At 46.1% G+C, this 9,140-nt stretch overlaps 1 long non-coding RNA gene across 1 annotated transcript; it reads right to left on the bottom strand.

Annotated features, from left to right (window-relative positions):
• Nucleotides 1-667: 667 nt before the first annotated feature.
• LOC136533777 (uncharacterized) lies at nt 668-3,918 on the bottom strand. The gene is made up of 2 exons (XR_010778559.1): nt 3,748-3,918; nt 668-2,381 (listed from the first exon to the last, which is right to left on the bottom strand). It is a non-coding gene; the product is annotated as an uncharacterized lncRNA (long non-coding RNA).
• Nucleotides 3,919-9,140: the final 5,222 nt, after the last annotated feature.

Raw genomic sequence — 9,140 nt, 5'->3', positions numbered from 1 at the left:
TAGGATCTTGCTTATGGTGTTGATTATCGGATCATCACATCGCCTTTGTCCAAGTCACGTCTTGCACCCTATTGAACTACAAAACAATCACTTGCAAATTCATTAGTTCAACTTGGTTGTGTTGATCATCAAACACCAAAATCCAAAGTAAATAGACCTAGGGTCTATTTTCCTTACAGTCTCCTTTGGACATGGCCAAACCACCTCAACTGATGTTGGACAAGCTTTTCTTCAATTAGTGCTACCTCTAGGCGATCACGTATATCATCGTTTCGAACTCGATCCATTCTTGTGTGACCGAAAATCCATCACAACATACATATTTCTGCAACACTCAGTTGTTGAACATGTTGAATCTTTGTAGGCCAATATTCTGCTCCATACAACATAGCCGGTCTAATCATCGTTCTATAGAACTTGCCTTTTAGCTTTTATGGTACCCTCTTGTCACAGAGAATGTCAGAGGCTTATCGCCACTTGATCCACTCTGCATTGATTTTATGGCTAACGTCCGCATCAATATCTCCATCCCTCTGTAGCATCGATCCCAGATACCAAAAGGTATCCTTCTTAGGCATTATTTGACCTTCCAAACTCACATCTCCCTCCTCCTATACACCCTTTCTCAGTAGATGAGCAAAAATTAGATTCTTGACACTCAAAAAGGTTGTTGGGGCATTGGCCAGCCCAAATGGCATGACAGAACTCATACGAGACATTGTGAGTTTTGAAAGCAGTTTTATGAGTGGCTGCCACCTCAATACAGATTTGGTGATAGCCAGCTCTGAAATTCAGCTTGGTGAACCTCTTGGCCCCAGCTAACTCATCCAATAGCTATTCCACCACAGGCATTGGGTGTTTGTTTTTCACTGTTTGAGCATTTAAATGCCTATAATACACACAAAATCTCTAGGTGCCATCCTTTTTTACAAGTAGCACAGGTGAAGCATAGGGACTGCAACTGGGCTTAATGATGCCATTTTGTAGCATTTCTTGAAGTTGTTTCTCAATTTCATCCTTTTGCAAAGGAGAGTATCATATGACCTTGTGTTGACAAGCTGAGCTCCAGGTACCAACTAAGCGTGGTGATCAAAGGGTCTAGGAGGTGGTAAAGTAGTTGGTGTCTGAAATATATCTTCAAACTCAGATATCAAGACTTGCACCTCGGCTGGAATGCCAGTTGACTGAATGGTGGCCGATGATACATCACTGGTCAGAATCAAAACATAGCTGAACACAGTTGGGTCACAGCTTGCCTGTTGAGGAAACCCTTGAGCTTATTATCATTGATCAGAGGACAGAGCTTATTCACATGTTTCAAGCTGAGTAATTCTTCTTCCCAAATGAGTAAACTTCATCACTTTAAAGTACTTAAGAGGAAGAACTCCCACATCATATACAAATTTGTTTGACCAGTGAACCCACATTGGACCAAATGCTTCCAACGAATCTTCACCCAATATCATGTCAAAGCACTTAACTTAAGAGGAAGAACTCCCACATCAGATACAAAAGTATGTCCTTACAACTCCAATGTAGATTCTATATTCTCTGATCACAAACCATTGGACTGCCATCAGCATCCACAAATTGAGAGGGCTCACAGGCAGTCTGAGTATGAGGAAATAGATTGACCAACTGGGTGCTGATGAATGTACCAACACTCCCAGAATCTACAAGAATCAATACTTGTAACTTTCCAATTTGCCTACATAGCCTCATAGTTCTGCGCTTAGGTGCAGTAGAATTAGCTGTCTGTCCAAGTGTCATAACTGTTTCTTCAGAGACAGGCTCATCAGAAACACTGTCTTCAGATTCTACCTCATCTAATGCATCCAAAAGTTCCTCAATGACATGCAATGATACTTGAGCTGGGCAGCGATGATTTTGACTCCACTTCTCCCTACATTTAGAACATAATCCATTTCTCTTACGAAAATCTTTCAGTGAGGCAAGATCATCCTTAGAATTTGATAGTTGCATGTTCAGGTTTCAATCTGTATATAATATACTGGCCCATTGGTCATCGGTTAGTTCAATAGCGCTAGTAGTACCCCTTTGGCACACTACTGAGCTGCATGTGTGTATTGGGACTATGTAACCACTTTCAACTTGAAATATTCTTATAGCACAAAAAAAACTATAGAGTGCATGCTTAAAACTTTGGCACAACTGTTCTTATTTCTCCTTGTTATCCACAGGTAAAAGTTTCAGAATTCATGAATTTTTATAGAAGGAACTAATATTTTCTGTCTCGCCCCTTAAGTAGCCATGCCTAAACCTACAATTATATCCTGTAGTTTTCAAACTATGAGAATAGCAGCGCAGCGGATCACCGGCAGCAAGGTTCTACTAGGAAAACTGCTCTGCACAGGGCACCTCTGTGACAAAAACAACAAAGATCAGTATAAAATTACTTATGATATCATCCTTAATTAATGGAATTTGAACCATAAATAGTAAGATAGTATGAACATAAATACTCCCTATCTAATTTTAGGGGATTGAGGACGACTCAAACTGTCCAGTTGGCTAATAAGATGGCAGGCTTCCATGGAGGAAACTAATTTGTAGTACTACTTTGTGGAATTTGTATGAGCTGGGATTGTCCTTAAGAATGACAACCATTATTCAAATCCGGTATATCTGCACAAAATGTCCGATTTGTCATTAAATCTACAATGAACCTCTGGTTACTTCTTAAATTTGTTTACATATATATTATATTTGGAAATAAAAAAAGTTGTACCTAAACCAAATTGTCATTGCTAGTTGGCTGACCAAACTAACCTCGATAAAAAAAGGAGACCAATCCATAGAGTAGTCATGTTTGAAGAACAAACCCACAAGAACAAATGGCAAAGCAATTAGACATAGATTAAAGCACGGTAAGGAAGCCTTGTTGATGAACATGAATCATTCTAGAATGAACATACATGTGCCACATTGACATTATTCAATAATCAATATCAGAGGCCATTGTATATATGTATTGATCGATTGTCTTTAATTACCTATTATGGCACCAAAAAATGCAGCAATAAGTAGTTTGCACCTAAGGGAATGAATTCAGCCTTGAGAAACCACAACAACGCAAATCAAGTTGTGTGCATATAGAAACCTAGATAAACTACAGACCACACTGCACAGGTTTCAAAATGGTGAACAGAAACACAATCTATATATTTGATATATTTTGAATGATAGGCTAGTAATCCAGATTAGTATCTTTGACTTTGAATGAAAGGAAACAAAACGGGGGGGGGGGGGGGGGGGGGGGGGGGGGGGCGGGGGGGGGGGGGGGGGGGGGGGGAAGGGGAAGGAGCACAATAAGATATGCTCACGTCAGCAGTTTGGTCATGCTGCTTATTTATGCTTATACATGCTGTATCTACAATTTCAGTGTAGCAAAGCCTCTAATTCACAAAAAAACTTGTAATATATTAAAACATTAATGCATAAATATAGTATGTAACGTATGGAAATGAAATAGGTAGTCCATTTGTCAGCACATTATGTCATGCAGTCAAGAGATGAAATTCATGGTTTGGAGGTAACACGAGATGAAAAATTATGACATTTCGTAAAGTACATAAGGTGGCAAGTCTGGATTCAGTCGCTCATATATATCAATCTACTCCTCTTGGTGATAGAGCACGCAAAGAAACAAATTAACTTTCATATGTACGGAATTGACACTTCGCCTATTTGGGAAGAAAATTAATAAGAGATGAGAGGAGGATGTACCTGGTCAGAGGATCCCTGATTCAACCGTGGTCACCACGGCGTGGCCACACGAGAAACTGCTGCAGTCACTGAGCGGTGGCGAGCAACGTAAGCAGGCAAGAGGCAACTGTAGGCGATGGATCCAAGGACTTGCAGCGTGCGAACCGGTAGCAGATCTCCAACGGGGCTCGACTTGGGAGGAGGGGGAGCGCACGGGGAAGACAGTGTCTGCATCAAAAACGGGTTATAGCAAAAGCACAAGAGCGTAATGGATTCTTGAGGAGGGGAGTGGATAGGGAAGATGGGCACCAGATCACATACCACAGCCATCGTCGGTGGCTGCGCGGCCATCGTTGGCGGCGGCGTGTCTCGTCGTGTCGTGCAGGGGTCGGCGGAGAAGTAGAGGTGGAGCAACTACGGCAGTCACTGGCACCGGCGCGCCTCATCGTGTCGCGCAGGGGTTGACAGAGAAGGAGTAACCACGGGGCGTCGGTGGCTGCGCGCAGCTCGCCGTCGGCTCGTCGTCCTGCCGCGCTGGTTTCAGGCGGAGAAGCAGAGAGGCGGAGTAGGAGGAGCGGATTTCTGCGTTGACGTGGAAAGCACAAGGGAAAAAGAAGAGAGCAACAAAAAAAAGTCTGTAACCCCAACTATTCATATGTACTATTCACTCTCAAATTATAAAATCGTATTTTCTACCAAAACTTTTCAAAATCCATCAAATAACCCAACGGTTTTATACGGTGGTTTGCTATATTGTGATGGTTTGTTTTTCCTTTTTATTTATTTTCGTCGAATCATAGAAAAATCATAGTAAATCATAGAAAAATCATAAAATGAAAATTTCAATTTTGTTGGACTCCACATGAGTAGATCTACACGGTAAATATATAATATGATATGCTTTAGTACAAAGTTTTTGCTGTAGCTTAGATTTATGTTTTTCTGTAATTAATTGGAATAATTCATAGCTGCAGCTTCTATAGATCAATTATGGTGAATTTTTTATGATGAACTAATTATTGTATGCTTGAACTGTAGTAAAAATTGTATACTCATTGGATCATATATAACTTAGTTATAGATTTATTTCGATTTATGCTTTGTTAAATCTATGCTTTATCTATAACTAAGTTATACATGATCCAATAAGTATAAATTTTTTACTATAATTCAAGCATACAATAATTAGCCTACCATAAAAATATTACCAGAATTGGACTATCCACGTGCCTGAACCTTGATTGCTTCTGCTGGATTTCAACTCTAGCCTACCCTAATTTGTTTGGGACTTAAAGACTTTGTTGTTGTTGTTGTTGTAATTACAGAAAAGCATAGATCTAAAGCTACAGTAAAAACTTTGTAATAAAAAATGACATATTATATGTTCATTGTATAGATCTACTCATGTGGAGTCCAACAAAAAAAATTCTATTTTATGATTTTTCTGTGATTTACTATGATTTTTCAAAGATACAGCGGGAAAAAAATAAAAAGACAAAAGATAAAACTACCGTCACTGTAGCAAAACCATCGTCCAAAACCAGTTAAGAGTCATTTGACCGGTTTTGAAAAGTTCGAGGAATAGAAAATATGGTTTTATAGCTTGAAGGTGAAGTAGTCTCCTTGAATAGTGAGGTCATGTAGCCTTTTCTGAGTAAGAAATGAACAAAAAGAGAAACCATGTAGAGACACGCACGAGGCCTTACCTAACGCAGTAAAGACTGTATCCCCTAAATGCAACAACAAATTGTTGAAGCTAAGACCGTCTCCAACAGTCTGGCCATTACCACACCCAAACTCAAATATGCGTCGTCCATGTCACTTTTGGTGAAAAAATGATAGTCCAACGGAGTACCCAACTAAAGACCCAATTTGCTTGGGAGTCGATTGAGAACCCAAATATGCCTCTGTCTCTCTTCTCGACCCAATTCTCTGTCGTCGGCCTCGTAGGAGGCGAAGCTGTCGGTGCGCCCGGACGAGTCCTAGCCGTAGCGGCGGAAGCTGTCGGCGGTGATGTTGAGGACCGGGGAGTAGTTCCGGAACGAGTCGGCCCCCGCTACGCCGCCTTGCAGTTCCAGTACCGGATGAATGCCGCCTTCGCCGTGAACCACCGCTACCGATGGGATGGCTATGGAGGTCCACACGATGCCGTGCTGGGGGAGGTCCGCCGATGCCGAGCTGGGGTAGAAGAGGATGTTGTTGCGGTAGAAGATGGCGCCACCGGTTGGGAATCCGATGGTGCAAATCTCGCCGTCCACCGGACGACGCGCCATGGCCGCCGAGCGCGCCGGAGGGGAAGGGCCCCGCTGTCCGACCCATGCCCCTGCGTCGCAGATGCTGGAGAGGAAGCCGCCAGCGCTGCATAGGGCCATCCTGCAGCTAGGAGGTGAAAGCGGGGGGAGGGGGTGCCGCCACCAGTGTCGAGCGAGATCCAGATTGGAGGGAAATGCGGAAAGCGGGAGGAGGTACACGAGGAGGAGCAGGGTGGCAGCGAGGATGGTGCGGATGGGCGGTGGGGGAGGGAAAGAAGCCATGGGACATTTGGGGATGAGGATGACGGAATCCGCTGGGCGTCCAACTCCGTGCTTGGGCGCTCTTATTTTGCCTTCACTGTTGGAAAAAAGAAAGTTTTGGGTATCTAATCCTTACACTATGCATGACCCATCGAGGAAAATGGGTCTCGTGTTTAGGTAACCTGTTGGAGATAGTCTAAGAAGCCGTTTGGTTCGGATTCCTAAGTGGCTCCTGGAGCTGTTTTGGGGCATTCTTTACCAAACGCGTCAAAGCAGAAGTGCTCCTTGCCAGGAGCTCCCGAAATAAGGCTCTCACAGCAGAGAAAAATGAGCTTCCACCGGCTCCTTACAGAGAAAATTATATATTTGGGACTGCAAACCATGCGCTTTATAGATTTAGGACTTCGAACATTGACTTTACAAAAATAGGTCTCCAATCGTTACATACATGATTTCCTTACCATTACGCGTATTTCATCTTTTTTTATTCCAAGTACGTGTATTTTCTCCCTGAGCGTTGTCGAGGAGGCTGGCGTTGTCATTCCGCGCGGAGAAGGCTGCGGTGGCGCCGGGCCGAGGTTCGCTCGCCGAAGGCTGGCGCTCGAGAGCGGCGTCGCCGGCGACGGCAGTACCGAGAGGTGGGACAGGGAGATGGGACGGTACTCCTCGACGCTGGCGTTCGGCTTGCTTGGCTTCTGCGTCACCGACGAGGCGGGCGTGGCGGGGCCGTTGAAGCGCTGGCTTGAGGAGCTCTCGCCCCCATCGTAGCTCTGCGGGTGCGGTTGTGGCTGCAGCGGCCGTGCGACGCTCGACGCGGTCGGCACGAGGACTCGAGGCGGTGACTGGGGCATGTCCGGCGGCGTCCTCACGACGGGCGCCACGTTCGGCACGAGCACGTGCTGCGGGCGCAGCGGCGGCGACGAGGAGGGATCGCCGAGCCGCATGGCGTCGAGGCGAGCTTCGAGGTCGGCGGTGGGGTTGGACACGGCGGCGTCACCCTGCTTGTTCGGAGGGTCCGCTCAAGGATATACACGTATCTGGAATAAAAAAGACGAAATACGCAAGGAAAGCAACCTTTTTTTTTTCTGTAAAGTGGATGTTTACCTAAATCTGCGAAGCGTATTGGTTTTTATTTAGAACAGTGTTTTTCTTCCCTAAATTCTTCCAGAATCAACTAAATTTCTTTAGATTCCTCCCTAATTTCTCCAAGCGAGCGGGGCCGTTGCCCTACCTGTCCACCAAGCTAAGATCCTCTTTTGCCCTCCACCGAGCTCGTAGGCAAGCCGTGGCAGGGCGGCAGTGCGTAGACGGAAGCAGAGATGGGGCGAAGTCGCCGCCGCGGACCTCAATCGCGGACGGAGCAGAGATGCCGGGTTGTGTGGGCGAGGCGCAGCTCCGAGAGTAGTTGGGGCGGGCGCGTACCGGAGCGTGGGTGCGTGGAGGACGGAGACGCCGGGGCGCGTCCGGGCGGGGCGGGCGGACGCCGAGATGCGAACGCGCGGAGGCGGAGCTGCCGGAGCGGGCGGACGCCGGACCAGCTCCGAGCGCGCGGACGCCGGACCAGCTCCGAGCGCGCGGACGCCGGAGATGCTGGGGTCGTGACCGCACGTAGGCCGGGACGCTGGGTGCGGCCACGCGGCACCAGGGCGTCGGAGAGGAATCCTCCGCCTCACGAGTCGTATCGTAGAAGATAAGGATAAGGTAACAGAAAAGAAAAAGAAAAAAAAAGAGAAAAAGAAAAAATATAAGGGCATTGTAGACATTTTATCCTCAGTATGTGTCCCTCCCTTCGTGAATACATGGCGCCATTCCATTTTCACCAAGACCAATAAACAAGTTTAATGCTGTGGCTTCCAAGGAGAATGCTTCGGCTCCGCGTCTAATTAATTAGCTGTCGCGCATACGTGCATGCATCAACGGCAAGCCCATTCACTCTTCCGTGCGCCAAAGCAACGGCTCGGACTATTCCTTTGCCCTGCGCTACATGCATGCAGATGGATTTTCTTTCCCGTTGGCGCGGCAATGAAACTGCAGCACGGCGCGCGCTAATTTCTCTCGCATGTAACGGAAATTTCCTTCCTTAGCGCGTGCCTGTTTAGTCCCTTGGCGCGTACCAAATTTTCATTGGCGCTAATGGAAATTGATTTGCATGTGGCGCCATGGCCTGTGCCTCCGGTATGTTCCTCCTATAAATAGGGGAATGCTTATTCACAGTAGACACCACACATCTTACTCATTTAATCTTCCCTCTACTCATAATGCCCGGTCTAGATTTGAATCAGCCTATTGATTGGGATGAAATTGAGGAATTTGAAGAAGGCGTACTAGATTTGGACTATGATTTCCTTTGGGACCCCCGGCAACGAAGGTACTCATGGTTTCCATTTCTATGTTTCGATTATGTTTTCATGTGCGTCTTTCCAAGTGTAATATTTCGGTGGCATCGCAGGTGATGGCGATGACGACGAGATCTACAACGACGCAGCTGATGGCACGGATGAAGCTGGAGCTGAAGGAGAGGCCGTGGCTCAACCTGAAGCTGGAGAAGCGGACAACGGTGTACACGCCATGGACCAAACTGAAGAAACGGACAACGGTGCACATGCCATGGACCAAAATGACGCCGCTGCCGATGAAGCATTCGATTCAAGTTAGTACCCGATGGACGTTCTGATGCCGGCGTTAATGTTTTTTCCATTTATTTTTGTTGTTGCGTGCATGTCCCATGCGCATACGGCTGTTTGAACACGAGCATGTTTTTTTGTGTGTGTAGGCACTCCTAACAATATCAAGAGGAGGAGGCACTATCCTCCTGACATAAAAAGGGTCATCTATGCCATGTGCTTAGAAAGATCAGCTCCAGGCATGATGAAGAAAGGAGTAACGAAGTCCGTTGCTGCT

Source organism: Miscanthus floridulus, unplaced genomic scaffold (genome assembly GCF_019320115.1).
Source record: "Miscanthus floridulus cultivar M001 unplaced genomic scaffold, ASM1932011v1 os_1181_4_5, whole genome shotgun sequence".
In the NCBI taxonomy this organism is placed as follows: domain Eukaryota; kingdom Viridiplantae; phylum Streptophyta; class Magnoliopsida; order Poales; family Poaceae; genus Miscanthus; species Miscanthus floridulus.
Note: the sequence above shows the minus strand (reverse complement) of the source record. Positions and strands in the feature narration are given on the sequence as shown.